General features: G+C 40.5%; 1 pseudogene; it reads right to left on the reverse strand.

Moving 5' to 3' along the window:
* Positions 1-713: 713 nt before the first annotated feature.
* Positions 714-14,864, reverse strand: LOC112545452 (inactive pancreatic lipase-related protein 1-like; annotated as a pseudogene).
* Positions 14,865-15,151: the final 287 nt, after the last annotated feature.

Consider the following 15,151-nt stretch of genomic DNA (forward strand, 5'->3'; position numbering starts at 1 on the left):
TCTCACACATTCACATCTCTCTTACTGTTACCTTGTGGACACTGACTGAGCAGGTCTCATGCTCAGCGGGAAAGTGGTTGGATTCTGTGTTTTTTGACTCCCCACAATGCAACACTCACAATGCTTAAGGGACAATTGTGCCTACCTGCAAAAGCCACCTAAGTATTGGAACCTGTGTGGCTCAGACTGTCCCTATGGAGCAGTATTGTAAGAGTAATTAAAAATTATGCTTTCACAAACACTCTACTTTGCTGCTTCATCTACAGTCTGTTTTGTGCTCACTTGCCTCTGTTTGACCTCTCTGGACACGCAGACTCAGTCTGTCTGTTTTAGACATTGGACAACGTGAAGTTTATGCCAGTCTGTGGAAATGTGATTTGGGCAAAAGTCTGCCCTCAGTTGTACTTGTGTAGCACCAGAGATTTTAATGAAGGTCACACAGGAATAACTGAGATCAGGATTTACTTCATTATGTCCTCTGATTTGAGACAATCAGTTCACCTCTTTAACAGATAATCTCCTTGATCAATGTGTTCATATATCGTATCTTTATACCTTATGTTGCATATCTTTGAACATTGTAAGCCCATCCTTTTGGGTTTCCCCAACATGCAAATAATGATGATAAAACATTACATCTAATGAGTGAGGCTGTTATGCATGATCAACTTTTATTAATGTTAACATATAGCGCTAACAACATACTAAAACTGTCAGCAAGATGTAAGAGTTTGCAGAACATTCTCTCGCACAGTTCCACTGCCACAAAAATTAAACCTGAAGAAAGAAAATATGCAAAGTGATTTTAGTATGTCTATATTTATTGTAACTGTGCCAGTAGTTTTGTAATAGAATAAGCCAACCTAATTTGGTTTTTTTACAAAGCTATGGTAGACTATTGTTACATTGGCACTAAAGAACAAGCACATTTGGGTTGCTAAATGTGAAATATTCCCTTCTAAAACACCACTCATCATCATTGGTTGGCTTTTCTTTTTGAATTCATTCCTTCAGTTTTATGCCTTTCCTATTGAAGTTGCATGCCGCTAGCACTTGAGAGATGATGATTGCTCAGTGCATGTTGGGATATGAATAAATAGAATAGCTGATGGGCACATTTATGTGAACAGCATCCATCAACATGTTAATCTGTCGAATTCAAAAACCAGAAGCGGATTTGTACGGCTCTGCTTTACCATAGTTTACAGAGCTTTGAACATATTAGTCTGTCTGAAATTCCCTCCCCTTTCACATGTCTATTCTAAGTGAATAGACTTTAGCTATGTGACTTTAATTATACCTATGATGACCCATTTTACATATCCCCCCATTCATTGTGTCTCTAGTGAAAAGGGTGGTGAAAAGGGTGGAAAAGGTAACACACAACCTTTGCTGGCCAACAGATTGAAACATGCTGTTTTAAAATAACTAATTTAACAAGCACCTTCCAATCAGTAAGTGTGGTACATTGTTTCTACAGTCATAAGGACTGATCCCAAACCCAAAGAAGTTAATGGAGTGGGTTTGGATCAGGCCTTTAGCAATTTATAACTACTAAGTTGGTCTGTGGGAACTGGAGACCATTACCTCTTACTCATCCAGAGCCTGGTCCAATACCTATTAAAATCAGTAGAAAGACTCCTATAGACTTCAATGGTCAGTGAATCAGACCTCCTAATGTAAGTTTTAAACACCGATAACAATCTCTAGTACAAAACTTGCAGTACATAGTAGACTTATATCTGGGAACTTGGCAAAGCGCTGTGCTGATTACCTAAACCACAGTTAATCTTTCCTACCCAAAGCACAGAAGTTTATACAAAAACTTTGTTCTTGTTGAAGTCAAACTGAGGTTTTTATAATTTTTCCTTGATGATAGCTAACAAATATTTAACGTACCAGTTAGCTACATGGATACCTTGTGGGGAAGGAAATTAAAATGTTTCCTCTTTTTTTAATATTCTAAATGCAATCTTTGTTACCCACAGATGTCATGCTGACCTTGTATCTATTAAATGATTTGAGATTTTCACAATAAATATACATACACATTTCCATTTTCTCCCGCTTTCACTATGACCTTTGCTCCCAGTGTAGGTTGGGCTGGGTTTGCAACATGGTTCTTCCAAAGAGTTTTAACTTTACTAACTGTCCCAACATTAATTTCGACATCAGTGAAGTTGGTATATGTAACGCTTGGTTTGAGGGTCCCCCTTCAAGAAAAAAAAGAATATAAACAGGTGATGTCCAGTGAGGTTTAATATTAAATGCCAATTCAGTGTAATTGTTTGTGTGCTATAGCAGCATGTTGATAATGAGTGTGGTCTTCAGCTTGTCACCTTACCTCAATGTAATATAAATGTTCATGTTATATAAAAATTTGTAAATGAACACATCCTGTCCTCATGTAAAATCAGTTCATTAGAATGCATTACCTGCTGACCAAAGGGATGTTTTCCAGGTATACCCACATTTTACAATGCCTCACCTATATTAAAATATAGTGTTCCAGGAGACCCAGTTACAATACAGTGTCCTGAGAGTTGGCTGCAGCGTGGTTTCATTTGGTAGTAGAGACAGGGTTTTGGTATACATTTATGTTTATAATTACATAAAATGGTTAAAAGCTCATTGTAAATGTTGCAAAGGCAGGCACTCATCAGTTTGAAAATACCAGTATTAAGGCTTCCCTCACAACTTTAATTTGGCCTTTGTGTGTGTATGCATTATGATAGTGTCAAATTACACAGTTACATATTATCTCTTTTAAATGACTTGGTCACATCCCCTATCCATCTTCCTCTGCTCCTGCCTCACCACTTCCAAACTCCACTCCTTGGCTCTTGTTCCCTTCCCCTTTGCTTCCCTCCATACCACCAGCTCTTGTCCTTTGCCTCCAACAATCCCTCTCCCCACTAGTCCAGTTCTCTCTCAGTTCTTTGCTCCTCCTCACATCTCTGCATTCCCATCAGGCCGTTTCTTCCTCCTCACTTCCAGGCATGGGAGTGCATTAAGGGTACAAACAACAGGTACAGTGTCCCTACTCCCAGTTCCTGTGCCTAGTACTGTAGTGGCCCCTGACTGCCTAGAACAAAATCTGCAGGGAAAGTCTTGCTAAACCCTGCTGCCATGGGATAACTTTGTTGGGATGGTCCATGCACAATCTGGTTGCAAATAACAGCTGTGAGGCACTGGAGCATATTCAGTGCAGATGGATTCCTTGTAGAGTTTAATGCCAAACTCTAATATCAGGTCTTTGCTAAATAAGTCAAGCTGAGATTTTTCATACCCTTATAACTTGGTCAAATGTGGGTGAATTTTTACTGAGAGCACAAGATGCATTTCTTACACCAGCATCATCTCACTGGTAAGTTTAAAGTTCCTGCTCTAAAGCATGGAGGCGTTACAAGTTCTCAGTGAAAAGTTTGTAAGACTTTTTTTCAACAGGGACAAAATGCTGTATTTTCCCCTAATCGGTTTCTCCGAAACACCTGAACCATTTTAGCTTAAACTTAATATTTGCCTGTCTGTCCAAGGTGGAGGCAGACAATTGATGCAGAAAGTTTCAGTGCAAATGATTAAAGTTTTGCAAAGTTATGAGCACGTTAAAATAGGGTTTTTTGAAAGCAATCATCAGGCATCTTAATAATAGCACAGCTGGTAGCACCGCCTATAATAGTTTCATAAATGGATGCAACTTTTTATAAATGTGCAAAAGATAAAGGATCAGAATTATATTCTATGAATGTAAATCCATAGAATCATTTTTTAATTCAGTTACGTTATGTTGTGTAACTGAGATCAGGAACTAGCTCTTTGTTCTTGTATCCTTACAGTTATCAGAGATGTGGGGCTTACTTCTAACTCTTCTTCTGATATAAACCTAGAGTCTATACAGTTAATATAGATTTACATCCTTGTATGTGAGAGCAGAATTTGGTCTATGGAGTAAGAAGTACCTTTTCTTCCATGCTTTCATGTTGGTGTGAAAGGAGGGCAACATCGTCAGTAAAATCAATATCCTCTAGTTGTTTGAAAGGTGAATGTCCCATTGGTGGCCATCTGTTGTCCTGCTCTTAATCCAGTCCATTGTGATCAAGAACAGGAAAGGTGACAATAGGCATCCTTGTCACACTCCTGAGAGCATACTGAAGGATTCTGTCAAGACACCATTGTGAACAACTTGGCATGTCAAGGGTTCGTACATTAAACGGATCAGGTTAATACTTTTAGATGGAATGCCACAATGTTGCAGCAGTTTCCACAAGGTGTCTCTATCAACACTGTCAAAGGCTTTCACACCAACATGAAAGCATGGAAGAAAAGGTTGCAAAACTAGACAAAACTGCCTCAATGATTGATCCTCATTATCTTGGTCTTTCCCTTGTTGATGCTCAGTCCAATCAGTCCAACAACACCATCACACTGAGAGGGGATGATCTGGAAGATGTGAAGCTGTTCACCTACTTGGTGAGTATTATGGCCAGAGACGGAGGAACAGATAAGTATATCAGTGCTAGGATAGGGAAAGCAACAACTGCATTCAAGATTCTCCATCCCATATGGAGTTCGCAAATAATATCTGCAAAGACCAAACTCAGAATCTTCAGCACAAATGTGAAGTGTGTGCTCTTGTATGGATGCGAGATCTGGTGAACTAAAAAGTCTTTAAATCACAAGCTACAGACATTCATAAACAGATGCCTGAGGTACATCCTTCACAATAAATGGCAAGATTTTGTTACATATGAGGAGCTTTGGAACAGAGCAGGACAAGAACCACTTGACGTTCAAATCAAGAGAAGAAAGCGGGGGTGGCTATACCACACTCTCAGAAAACCAACTTCTAGTATAGTCAAGCTCTCACGTGGAACCAGCAAGGAAAACGCAAAAGAGGAAGACCTTGGACAATGTGGGGAAGATCTTCTAAGATTGAAGGACAACAACTGGGGTACTCCTGGAGTCAGCTAGAAGTTTTGTCTTAAGACAGAGTGAAGTGGAGGAGACTTGTAGATGACCTATGCTCCACTCGGAGTACAAGGGTTTAGCAGTAGTAGTATGAAATAGAATTAATTAAAATATTCTAATAGCAAAGAAGCTCATTTTTCATCATACTGAACTTACACAACAATTTGATGTTGCTTTGTGGTTCCTCCAGTTCAAGACAAGGTGATATTTACATATCCGCTCTCTGTACTCTTTCCTTATATTGCCACTGATACTTTATCCCTCCAACCTACACAGAAGAAATTAAGTGAATTAGATTATAATCAAGTAGAAACAAAAGCAACATGTTCACTTTTGATTTTTCTACCAGTACTTTGTTTTAGGGCAAAACAAATGATAACATGACAGCAGCCACTTCACTTTGAGCTCAAGATTAAATCCTATCAAGAATAGAATAGATGTTTTATAGCAGAATACCGGGAGCCTGAGTTTTCACTGCTTTGCACGCAATTTGCACAGTCATTTACAGCCATGCAAAATGAGTGTAAAACTCTAGCATATCAGAAGTCTCCACTCACGCTGTTAATAAATAACATTTTATTCCCATAAACTTAAACAACAAATGGTCTGGTAGCACTTTAACAAAACATGTAGATGGTATCATGAGCTTTCGTGGGCAAAACCATCTACATGTTTTGTTAAAGTGCTACCAGACCATTTGTTGTTTAAGTTTATCCTGCACAGACTAACTTGGCTATCCCCTGAAGCTTCATTTTATTCCCAGTTTGCATGGTGTGAATGACTACACCAAGATCCAAGCCAGAGGGAATTCATGGACTTCATCATAACATGATAGGAGGAACATACCACATGGAATACTGGCCATAAAAGTATCTATTCATAAGTTGGGAGTGTTGTAAGGAACACTGAAGAGTGAGGGCTGGATTAACTTGTCCATAAGCAAGGTAAAGAAGGCTCAAACTTTAAAGTATGCAATGGTAAGAGGAGTATTCTGCTGTAGGGGAACTTCTATTGACTTACTACAGGGAAAGGCGGCCAGTCTACTTCTTACCCCAGCTGTATTTCCACTCCCAACATATGGGGAAGGAGTCACATATGGACAATTCAGGGGTAGGGGACAAGAGGGGCACTTCTTCTCCAAAGTGAAAGCCACAGAATTTGTCTCCCACCCTCATGCACAGCCCATAGGCAAGACTGAAGCTCCCGCTCCTCCAAATATAGAAGTTACACTATGCCTATGGAGGTATGTTGGATGCTTTCTGAGACTGTTGTCAGCTTGACAGGGAGATGGAGTATGGTTGTACAGAGCTCTGCTATATCTGATCCTCCACTACTGTAAGGTCCTTCATCTGTTTAAACTGATTTAAGGAGAAAGCAACATTTTTTTAAATGGTGTTAGTTCTCATATGTAAGCAGAAGCAAGTAAAACAAGAAGGAACTTACGTGCAAAATTTTTGGCCTCTCCTGTGTTCAGATAGAGTTTTTTAATTGTAGAAGTAACTTTGTCCTTAAACTTATCTGCATAGTGACCCGTTTGGGGGCATCCATCTGTGGGGCATGGGAAGCAGCTTCCCTAATCAAAAGACACATGCCTGTTAATGAGGATCTCTCCCAAGAAGACAGGAAAAATTATTTGGCCATAGAAAGTCTAAAAATACGATTGTTTTCTCATCTCTGCAGCATGCTATAAAACAACTCCATTCTCCTTCCACTGCCAACTACACACATACAAGAAAAGTTCATCCATATTAGCCTATCCCAGGGATCCTGAACCTGTTTACCCCTGTGTATTGCATCCAATACCACCTGTATAGCCCTGAGGGTGTCACATGGGCTGCAGCTGCATGCTGATTGAGAACAACTGGCCTACTCCCTCCAGTCCCCCTCCCCACTGTTCATGCAGTAATTCTTGAGGACAAACTCAGCCCTGATGTAAGAAGATCTCAGGGATATTCTGCAGGGGGCATATATCTCCCCAAAGACTGAAGTTAGGGGAACACCACCCTGAAGGGATCTTTATGGAGATTTCCACCTGGATACTTCCTTCCTGAGAGTGGGATGATGTTACTGCAGAAGGGTTCAATTTGGCTGTCAGTAATATGATATTATGATAGTTTTACAGTTAGGACTCCATCCTGCAAAAAGCGGTGACACACATGCAGATAAAACAAACAAATATGCACGCACACCAGTTCATGACCCTGCATAGTTCTTGTATCAGATACTGTAGGGCTACGTCTACACTGGCCCCTCTTCCGGAAGGGGCATGTAAATTTCAGCAGTCGTCGTAGGGAAATCCGCGGGGGATTTAAATATCCCCCGCGGCATTTAAATAAAAATGTCCGCCGCTTTTTTCCGGCTTTTAAAAAAGCCGGAAAAGAGCGTCTAGACTGGCCCCGATCCTCCGGAAAAAGTGCCCTTTTCCGGAGGCTCTTATTCTTACTTTGAAGTAAGAATAAGAGCCTCCGGAAAAGGGCACTTTTTCCGGAGGATCGGGGCCAGTCTAGACGCTCTTTTCCGGCTTTTTTAAAAGCCGGAAAAAAGCGGCGGACATTTTTATTTAAATGCCGCGGGGGATATTTAAATCCCCCGCGGATTTCCCTACGACGACTAGTGAAATTTACATGCCCCTTCCGGAAAAGGGGCCAGTGTAGACGTAGCCTAGTTGTTTTAGTATCATATGTGAGATATTGTTAAGATTTAACAATGATCTCTTCATATTCTTCACTGGTATAGACTGAGGTGTAATTCACTAACCTACCAGTTATTCTTCCAATGCCTGTCCTCCTCCTCCCTGCTTCCCCCGCAGCATGTGCTCCAAGGCTATGGCCAATTAAATGGACTTTGGAAGGAGAGTATCCGTATCATTCCTGAGGTAAAACACCAATTGTAATGAAAAGGGAGCATTTGTACTAAGATGAGGTCTAGATAGAAGCTCTGGCTTACAAGAAAAGTCAGAAATGGGCTGCACAGAGTGGAGGTCCATGGAATTGGACAGAGTCCAAGGTGCAGAGCAGTAAGAACCATTCAGTAGCTGTTACTACAGCCCCAGGGCATTATTAACCTCTGCAACTTCTGCACAAATGTGGGATTTTGGCAGTGGATAGTTATGATTTCAGCAGTCAGATTCTTATTCCCAGCCCCACAGTGAATGGAAGTGTATTTGGCCTCCTCTCGACATTGTATTAGCTGACTCATGAATGCCAAGGGAAAAAAATCATGGTCATTCTGATGCAGGGTACCCATGCTCTGCTAAGGCTTGATTCTTCATTGCTTTCTACCTAGTGCTGGACTTAGCACCAGTGCAATGGGAGTGCTAACACTACCATTCCGATTTGTAATTTACAACACAGGCTGCAAGGCAATGGTAAGATAACTCCTAGTATTTATGCTAGCCAGAGGCAAACTAGTTCAGACAATATTAAGAACTATTCCTTTTCTCGTTCTTCACTCATGCCTTATTGCAAGCATTTTAAAGTCCTTAGATTTAGGGACAGAGGGAGATATTTTCAGAGATGGCAGTTAGGTGCCTAGTTCACACTGACTTTCAATTGGAATTAGGCCTGTAAAGGCCTTTGTGCCTTTGAAAATACCCTTCCTCCCCTAAAGGCCTCATCTGCTGTAAAATGGTAAGTTACATTGACATCAGTGGAGCTATGTGATTTGTCTGAGCTGAATATCTGGCCTTTAATTGGATTATACACCCATACCCTATTTCTTGCTACCCAACCCTTGCATCCACAAGAGTACATGAAAGAAATTTCACGATGAAATATTTAAATTCTATGTATTATTAAGGGAGTTGATAGGACATCAGAATCTAATAGGTGGAGAACTGTCATTTGCTGGAGGAGTCCTTTTCTGGCTACATAACAGTTTATTGTAGTTGTCTATTTAGATTAGAATAATTTTCAGCAGCTCTGTGACTGACAATCTATTTTGGAATGAGAAAAAGATTCCTTACCATAAGTATATTGATAAAATAAGCCACTTCAGCGCCCACAACACGGATGTTGTTTGATGCCTGACTATACAGGGTTGATGACCCACCACTCCAATCTATGCAGATACAGTTCACGTCTTCCACTTGAAACATCCTCTGGTGCAAATATATATTTTAAAAGAATAGAAGCAAATATTATCAACTACTGGGCCATCTCACTGATTACTTAACCAACACAGTAAGACAGAATTATAAATGCCATATGAATTCCCTATACAGTTTTTCAAGTACAGAACTTGTCATACCTCAGGGCTTTGTTCATGTCTTGATTCTTTTAAATGATGCAGAGAAATAGCCTTTAAAAGTTCAAATAGAAGCTTATATTTTTCCATTATAATTAAAAGGTGGGGTTATTTAAAATTTTATAGATGATGTTTATTTATCAAACACAAGGATTTATGTTTTCAAGAGGATGCATAAGTCTCTGCCATCATTTTACATTGGATTCAACTTTATTGCTGTGTTTTGGTATTCACAGAGATGAGCAGATAGTAAAGTATCTGTCACATAATATTAGATTTTGCTTTTCTTGCTCAGACCTGTGGAATAGTTTGCTAAAGACACCCTCCTTTAGTAGTTGTGACATGCTTTGTCTTGTGTTATGTATATGCTATGTTCTGGGTTATGTGTCAGTAATACCAATGAAAATAAGGGAACTACTTAATAGCAAAGCACGTCTTGCTATGAATAAGGATGGCTGAATCAGCTGTACATGAAATTGTGATCAATGGATCACTAGCCTCTTTGGAGAACTGGAGACTGAGGTCATTTAGAACTAAGTAATGGGAGAAGGGAATGAAAGCTGGAGAGAGGAGAAGGATTGTTCACAATCAGAATGTTGGAGACGCCCTGGGTTTGTGTGTTCCTGCTTTCTGAGCTGTAGAAAGGTGCCTTTGTGCAGAGCTGCAAGCTAGAGCATTCTTTTGATATCCCAAAAATAAAAAAGCAGGATTTTTACTACTGGAATGGGATTTTTTTTAACTCAACATGTCTCCTGCAGTGGGCTAAATCCTGGTAGATGTGGTATGCTGCCAATCAGCACCCTACTCCCAGAGTGGCCAATGACTGACAGACTCCCAGGAGAGGAGCTAACTATTGTCCCTTGGCAAGTGTATCCCTCTCTTGTCACTGGGATTGTGCCCCATTCACTGCCTGTCCTGTCATTTCCCCCTCCCATTGATGCAGGTTGTTAAGAGTTAGTATCATCACAATGAAAAAGAAAGTCTGCTCTCCTAGGAGGATTGCTTTTTTTTAACTTTTAAAAATTAGAGTGGATAATATTATGCCTTTTTTAGGAACAGAGTCTTGGTCTACACTAGGATCTTAGTCCAAAAGTAGTCCTCCAACATCGATTTTTCTAAGTGATGTGTCCACATTACCAAGCCCTTTATTCTGAAATAAGGGGCTGAGGAATTTGAACTCTGTAGTCCTGCTTTTCATGAGGAGTAAGGTTATTCCCAAATTTGTAAGTCCAAAATAATGTTAGTGTAGACACTCTGGTTCTGCTAATTCAAGCTAATTGGCCTCCAGGAAGCCTCCTGCAGCTCCCCAGAGTGCTTCCTGGGGCTCTGCGTCTGAAGCAGGCTTTGTTAATATGGATGCGCTACCTTGGACTACATTCAATTCTTGCCTGTAGTGAGGATACAGAACTTCAAATTTGTAAAATCAGGTGCCCAGAAGTTGAATTTAGTAAATTTGAAATAATCTCCTAGGTTGGTCCAAGAGAAGAGAGTATTGAAGATCAAAAGGGATGCCTCCGAGAGGGCAGAACAGCAATATAGAGTGAAATGCAATGAGGTGAGGAAAGCAGCCAATATGGATAAGGCAAAGTGATTAGAGGAGCAGTGTGAAGATACAGAGAAGTATTACAGCGAGTGTAAGATCAGGGAGGTGTATAAAATGATTAGGAATATTAATAGGAAGTGGCAGCCAAAGCAGATGGCGATCAAAGACGAGAATGATAAGGTGCTCATGAACAAAAAGAAGGTTGTGCAGTGATGGACGAGATATTGTACCAATCTGTACAAAGCACAGTTGGATCCGAGTGTCTCAGAGAGACTGATTGAAGAATTGAAAAAGATATCACCGCCGAGCATTGAGAGTGAGACTGATATCTAAGGTAAACAGGATGAAGTTTAATAAAGACAAATGCAAAGTGCTCCACTTAGGAAGGAATGATCAGTTTCACACATACAGAATGGGAAGTGACTGTCTAGAAAGGAGTACGGCAGAAAGGGATCTAAGGGTATAGTGGACCACAAGCTGAATACGAGTCAGCAGTGTGATGCTGTTCCAAAAAAAGCAAACATGATTCTGGGATGCATTAACAGGTGTGTTGTGAGCAAGGCACGAGAAATCATTATTCCGCTCTACTCTGCGCTGGTTAGGCCTCAGTTGAGTATTGTGTCCAGTTCTGGGCACTGCATTTCAAGAAAGATGTGGAGAAATTGGAGAGGGTCTAGAGAAGAGCAACAAGAATGATTAAAGGTCTAGAGAATATGACCTATGAAGGAAGGCTGAAAGAATTGGGTTTGTTTAGTTTAGAAAAGAGAAGATTGAGGGGGGACACGATAGCCGTTTTCAGGTATCTAAAAGGGTGTCATAAGGAGGAGGGAGAAAACTTGTTCATCTTGGCCTCTGAGGATAGAACAAGAAGCAATGGGCTTAAACTGCAGAAAGGGAGGGTTAGGTTGGACATTAGGAAAAAGTTCCTAACTGTCAGGGTGGTTAAACACTGGAATAAATTGCCCAAGGAGGTTGTGGAATCCCCATCTCTGGAGATATTTAAGAGTAGGTTAGATAAATGTCTTATCAGGGATGGTCTAGACAGTATTTGGTCCTGCCATGGGGTAGGGGACTGGACTCAATGACCTCTCGAGGTCCCTTCCAGTCCTAGTATTCTATGATTCTATGAATGAGGGAGGCATTGAACCCCAACGGGCATTGAGCCCATGGTGGTTGATGATGATGATAGAAATGGCCAAAGAGAATATAATCAGTCATAGCAGCATCACTATCTAGAGCAATATAAGATGTAATTAAAGTTGAGCTTACGTGCCATGTAATCAATAAACTTTTGGAATAAAGATAAGGATGTAATTTTTAAATATAGGGCTCCAGGCTACACTGGAACTAGCTAATGACTTGAGACAAAGGAATAAACTGCACAGCTTTGCGCTAACAGCACAACCATTCTGATTGCAAATGTTCGTTCACATAAAAACGTTATGTGTACATGTTAAAAGAGGAGATAATTCTGAAGGTGATTAAAAATGCATCAGAGGGGCAGATGGTTGGAATAGGTATGTTAGGGTCACTTGACTATACCATCTCCTCAGCAATTAAAGCCCAGTTCAGGGTCATGGGCTATCCCACCACTCTTTAGTGGTCTGTCTACGCTCAGAACCTTCCTGCACCCAGGCAGCTTAATCCAGCATGTTATCAGTAGAACCAGGAATCAACAAGCTTGACCTCTCCCCATTTAATAAACTCTGGAATCTCTTTAATTTCTAAGAAGCCTTTTGCTACATTTTTATTTATACCAAAGGGGAAAAAAACATTGATTGGGCTAAAATCTGCCATCATTTACATCTGTATAAACCCTTTGACTTCATCACAGAGTAGAATTTGGCCCTTTTTAAATACTTTTCCTGGAGGTAGAGCTAGAACTTAATAGATTTCATTTAAAAATCATTTATATCCTAATTGTGTAAATGTCATTGTATGCATTGGTCAAACATAGAGAAAATGAGTAATTTCAGGAGTACTTTCATAAATGTGAACAAAGGGATTTGAGAATCATGGAATATCCAGATAATACTATACCTTGCACATGTCCATCAGCCAGTTTCCTTCTCCTTGGTCTCCAAATCCATGGATGATCAAACGGGTTATTTTGATTGGACTAAAATTTGAGTTGCCAATTGTTGATGGATTTATTGCAGAGATCTCCTGTTGTAGTTATTAAAATAGTAAATGTTTAAACTATTTCCTATAAAGAGCTTATAAAAACCCCACCACATAAATAGAAAACAAAACAGTTATTATGTAAACCCAAATCCTGTGTGCATTTACACATGCACTTAGCTGTGACATTAAGACTAGGAGTTTTGCCATTTATTTCAGTGGAGCCAGGATTTAACCTTTTAAGTTTAGTGTTTCCTTTCCATTTCTCACCAAATAACTTCCAGTGTTACAGATCTCACTAACTTTTCTCAATGGACACAGGAAAAATAAAAAGTGTGGCTAAGGGTGACTTTTGTACTCTTTTCTGGGGAGGGAGAGCCTTCAGTCTTTACTGGCTCTATTCAAAGAATCAGCTGTCACATCTATCAGTGAGAATTCTGTTCCTCGAGACTTAATGTAACTTGTGGTAGGCTGGACAGGAAATTTCAGAGATGCTGGAAAATGCTGCCTCCTGACCACATTGGAGAGGTGGCCATTTCTCTCACTGGCCTTGGGAATACCAGGAGCACTAATAGGTGATATTTCTGTGTTGTGTGTGTATGTGTCACTTGCAATATTTAAACAGTGATAGGTCTTTCTTGAAAGCTATCAGGATTCTTTTTTGTATAAAGAAGGAAGCGAGTGTTTATCGCTTCTGGACTGCAGGGTAACTTTGCCTCTGGTCTTTCTATAGTTCCACCCCATGGCTTGGCATCTGTGAAGCATCCAAGCCTTTGAAAGCAAACTTCATTTCCTGTAGCACACAGAGCAAACTATTAGGTTGTGAAAGAATAAAGGTATGATAAGTTCCTATTCTCACATTCTGTTCCAACAGCACTCTGGTGCTTTCTGAACACAGCAACCTTGGTTGCAAGGAGAGAATGGCCATTCCACCTTCAGCACCAGTCTGCAGAGTAGAGCCAGCATGCAGTGAGGAGTATGTCTTCCCCCACAATGAGGTTTGATCACCTACTCTCTGGGGAATATTCCTCCACAGGCTCCCTCTGGCTCTGTGTAATCCCTTGTCATGGGCAATTTGTACAATGTGAACCTAATTGATTACCAGCCAGATTGTGCCCATTCTAGTCTGGATGCCCAAGGGAGGAGATGGATACAAAGAACCTTTCACTTTACCCCAATGACCGTAGGGAAAAGATCAGGATATCAGCACTCTTCGGGGAAATACATCTTCCCATACTTTCTGTTTTGTACACTGAGACTGGGACTTCCAGAGGGGATTGCAAACCATACCTCTCACCTTACAAATGAGCTGCAAGCTCAAATAATCATTCCTTATACAGTAAAACTCCAGTGATCCGGCACTCCTGATGGTCCAGAACCATCTGGAACTTGGAAGTGCTCCGGGCAGCCGGACAATTGGAGCCGCTCTGCCCCCGGCTTCCCCGATTCAGCCGCTGCTGAAACTGACCAGCGGCTGACTTGGGGAAGCCGGGGGCAGAGCAACTGGGGTGCTGCTGGGTTGGTCCCACAGCGCCGAGGAGCTCATGCCCCCCACTCCACCCCAGCCCGCTCATAGCCCCCCCTTCTGATAGTCCGGCATATTTGATAATCTGGCACCCCCTGGGTCCTAAAGGTGCCAGATTATTGGAAGTTTACTGTAGAATCTTCATCACAAAGAGCAAAATCTGAACTAAAGAAAATTATTGTGATTGGAACAGAAATGCTGTACTGAAATTGATATAAATCCTGTGCCTCACCTCTGACTGACCCAAGCAGAAAATGTGCAAGAATCCAAATTCCAAGCATCTAGAACAAGTCAAAGAAAAAAGCTTAGACTGACTAATCCAGATGATAGGTAAAGCTTTGTAATAATTGCTTTTTCTCATGATGAATCTGTAACTGTACTACAGAATGCCAATGTCTCCTTAACAACTTTTACTCAATAAGATAAACAGTGACTTACTGTGCAGTGCTGTACCTGGACTCCCTGGGAACTGCTGAATAAACTTTGCATGAGCTTTTTATAACCTGACTTATCCTTGAGACTTTTCTTTAAATGGAAACACCCAGAAAGATAGAAAATAGCATATGTATATTCTACATGCATATTATCATAAACACACAAAGGAGTGCTAGCATATGTATCTAGAAACTAATTTTAATTATGTAACATTTCTGGAGCAGCAGAAGAATGTTTCAATGGAAAAAGTTTTGTTAAATGTGCATTTTAAAGGGGTATGTGCCAACAAATGATGTTTTCTGATGTTTAGCCTT

Source organism: Pelodiscus sinensis, chromosome 8 (genome assembly GCF_049634645.1).
Source record: "Pelodiscus sinensis isolate JC-2024 chromosome 8, ASM4963464v1, whole genome shotgun sequence".
Lineage (NCBI taxonomy): Eukaryota > Metazoa > Chordata > Testudines > Trionychidae > Pelodiscus > Pelodiscus sinensis.